The sequence below is a fragment of the Aquarana catesbeiana genome, linkage group LG03 (assembly GCF_042186555.1).
Source record: "Aquarana catesbeiana isolate 2022-GZ linkage group LG03, ASM4218655v1, whole genome shotgun sequence".
Lineage (NCBI taxonomy): Eukaryota > Metazoa > Chordata > Amphibia > Anura > Ranidae > Aquarana > Aquarana catesbeiana.
In genome coordinates this window covers 565,557,810-565,561,306 of record NC_133326.1, presented here as the reverse complement: position 1 = coordinate 565,561,306, position 3,497 = coordinate 565,557,810, and the positions used below count along the sequence as shown (strand labels likewise).

General features: G+C 47.8%; 1 pseudogene; it reads right to left on the bottom strand.

Moving 5' to 3' along the window:
• Window positions 1-327: 327 nt before the first annotated feature.
• On the bottom strand, window positions 328-2,475 carry LOC141132875 (E3 ubiquitin/ISG15 ligase TRIM25-like; annotated as a pseudogene).
• Between the last annotated feature and the right edge of the window lie 1,022 nt (window positions 2,476-3,497).

Genomic DNA, 3,497 nt, shown 5'->3' with positions numbered 1-3,497 from the left:
AGCTATCGGCGGTGACCGCCGCAGACATTCACATAGCGAGTAGTTTTAAATATGGCGCCGCGGAGTTCGGAGGGACTCGGCGGAGCTGAACGAGCGCCGCCGAAATCACAGAGCCGAGATACACATAGTCGAGTGTATTCGGCTCTTTCCGGCGCCGCTCACAGTCACGCCCAGTCCCGCCATTGGACCTGTGTTATGTCCATCATAGGGCGGGACTGGGCGGGACTGTGAGCGGCGCCGGAAAGAGCCGAATACACTCGACTATGTGTATCTCGGCGGCGTTCGTTCAGTTCCACCGGCGCCGAGTCCCTCCGAACTCCACGGCGCCATATTTAAAACACAAACTACTGTCGGCGGCAATCTGTACTGTGTATGTCGGCGGCGATCAAGCATGGACACCGGGGGCAAGGCTGCACTGACCACTGGGGCAAAGCTGCACTGACAAGACTGCACTGGGGCAAAGCTGCACTGACAAGACTGCACTGGGGCAAAGCTGCACTGACAAGACTGAACTGGGGCAAAGCTGCACTGACAAGACTGCACTGGGGCAAAGCTGCACTGACAAGGCTGCACTGACACTGAAAAGGCTGCAATGACACTAACAAGGCTGCAGATGAACACTGATGAGGCTGCATTGATGGACATTTAAATGTAAGTTTTTTTTCCTTAAACTTCCCTCCTAAAAGTTTTTTTCCTTAAAATTCTCTCCTAAACTTGGGGTGTGTGTTATACGCTGGCGCGTGTTATACGCCGATAAATACGGTATTTAGTGGATGCCCTACGTGTTGCTCAGTAAATTTTGAGCCAACCTTGCAGAAAATGTAGTAGCATTTTCCTAAAGGCACAGTAGGAAGAAAACTAAGAAGCAGTATTATGTCTCTGGGCACAGTACTATATTGTCTATTTACAAAACAGGCCCTGCTCCATATCCAACCCTGTTATCTTCACAGATCCTTTCAATACCCCCAGCGCAGCATGAAGGGGTTCAGTGAAGGTGGCCATGAAGGTGTGGAGGTGTCTGATTGGCTCACACAGCTCATAAAAGGATATCTGCCCACCCTCATAATCCAAAGAGATCCTAAATCTATTACTGACTATAATTCCAGGCAACTGTGTTCTTTTTATATCATGTACCGCAAAATATTCATTTTTTCTGTCCAAACCCCAAGACTTGTTAGTTTGTCCAATAAATGACCGATCCCCTTTACGCTTTACACTGGCATAACACATCCCCACTATCCAGTTATCTGATCCCTGAATCTCCACTTCCCAGGAATGTTGGCCAGAGGTAAAACTTGTGCTACTTAAAACCTGAGGATGCTGAAATCTCTCTGGTGTTTCTGGTTCTTTGCGTAGGATGCTGTTTTCAAGTCACCTGATATCTGTAGACAATTACCAGCCGTGTTTACATCCAGTAATATGTTTCCAGGTTCCTGAACATAGATCCCTCTCTTTACCCTTCTTACAATGTCAGATAATGTGTGTAACGTTTGTGAGATTGCATTCACATCTAGTTCACCACCACTGTGGAGCAGTTTTTTATGTGTCTCTCTGTCTTCATTATCTCCCTTCTTGGTTTTACAAAAGTCATCTGCATCTGAATCCTGTAAGACAGTCAGTGGATCAGTAATGTTATACAGCTCCTCAATGTGCTGAATCTTCCTGGACATTTCATCCTGCTTTGATTCCAAGTGCAGGAGAAGGTCCAAAAATGACAATGATATCTGTTCTTCTTGCCTGGAGATCTCACTCAGGACCCTCCTTTCCAGGTCTCCCAGCTGTCCTATGATATCTCTAACCAGGTCAGAGACTAATTCTTTTACATGAACTGATTTTCCTGGTATCTTGCCCCTAAGTTCCTGTAGACTCTGGACTCTCCTCTCAGTCTCCTCTCTCTTGGTGATCAGCTCCTGCAAAACATTTTTCAGTCTCTTCTTCTTCTTCTCAGAGGCCTCATCCAGCATCTCCACCTGATGTCCCTGGTGCTCTCCATCCAACCTACAGGACACACAGACACAGACGGAGTCCTTGATGCAGAAATACTCCAGGACCTTCTTATGGACAGAGCACTTTTTATTTTCCAGAGAGGTGGTGGGTTCAGTTAAGATATGTTCCAGTGCCTTGCTGTGGACTCTCAGGTGTTTATCACACAGAGAAGCTTCACACATCAGACAAGATTTAACCGCTGGTACAGGAGAGTCCACACAGTAAGTACAGAAGACTCCAGTCTCATCCTGAGTTGGCTGAGTAAAGATGAAACTCTCCACGATGTTACACAGAGTTATGTTCCTTATCAGTACAGGCCTCTCCACAGACTCTGCTCGGCATTCAGGACAGGAATAGATTCCAGATCCTACCTGTGTATCCAACACCCGATCAATACAGACCCGGCAGAAGTTGTGTCCACATATCCGTATAAATGTTCAGACAGACAGAACAGTCCAGCAGCTCCTTTCTCACATCTGCAGACGCCATGACTGAGAGCACAGCAAAGAAATGAAAGTGAAACTCCTGTGCAGACTTAACATGTCACTGAACAAATATTTCTTTTTTTTACATGTTTGAGTATGTGCAGTGTTTTTAGACAAAGAACAGCAAAGGGAGGGCGTCACGTAAGTATGAATAAAAACCAGTAGCACTTTATTTCATTTACACTTACATCAAGCATCTCAAGCTCTCACACGCCTCTGGCAGGGAAGTAAGAACCGAAACGCAGGCTGGGTCATATATGAAAACTGAGGAAAAAATGCACGTTAGTGACTACATTGCACCAGGGCAACTTTTGATGGATACATTTATGGACAAGGGTTTCAACTTTGACCTAGTACATAAAGCCATTCCCACTACTGAAAAAGATAGGTCCACATCCTCTATTACCAGCTCAGAAGCTAAGTTTATCACCCAGGACCATCACCAACATAAAAAGATGGAAAGCATCAATAGATGCCATTGGGGTATCCTCTTACCGGACCCAAAGTGAGTAGGGTGGCCACATGTCCCGGATTGCCCGGGATTGTCCCTTATTTCAACTTTTTGTCCCGTGTCCCGGGTACCTTCATTCCGGGACAATACAGTGTCCCGGAATGAAAAAAAAAACACACCGCCGGCTGGCACCAGTCCAACTCCGTCTCCGAGACGAGTCCGCCACCCTTATAATCATTATATACAGTAGTACACTGTTTAACACAGTAACACACACCATGCAGCTTAACTGGTTGCTAGGCTAGGGCCGCCCGCCCCGCGTCTAGCAACAAGTGACGTCAGCTGGCACCGTCCCTCAGGTGATAGTCAGTGCAGTGGGCACCCGCACTCTAGTCTACACGCTACGGCTGAGCAGCGCGCCTCAGTCCGAGAGAGAGAGCAGCCACTGAGCCGCCAGCCTGCCACACTTACTAGCCTGCCCTGTCCTGTGCCCAGCCCCAGTCAGTGGTGCCTGGTACAGTCCCGGACCCGGAGCCGCCGAGCCGACTACTCCAGCAGCACTGCAGCCGGTGAAG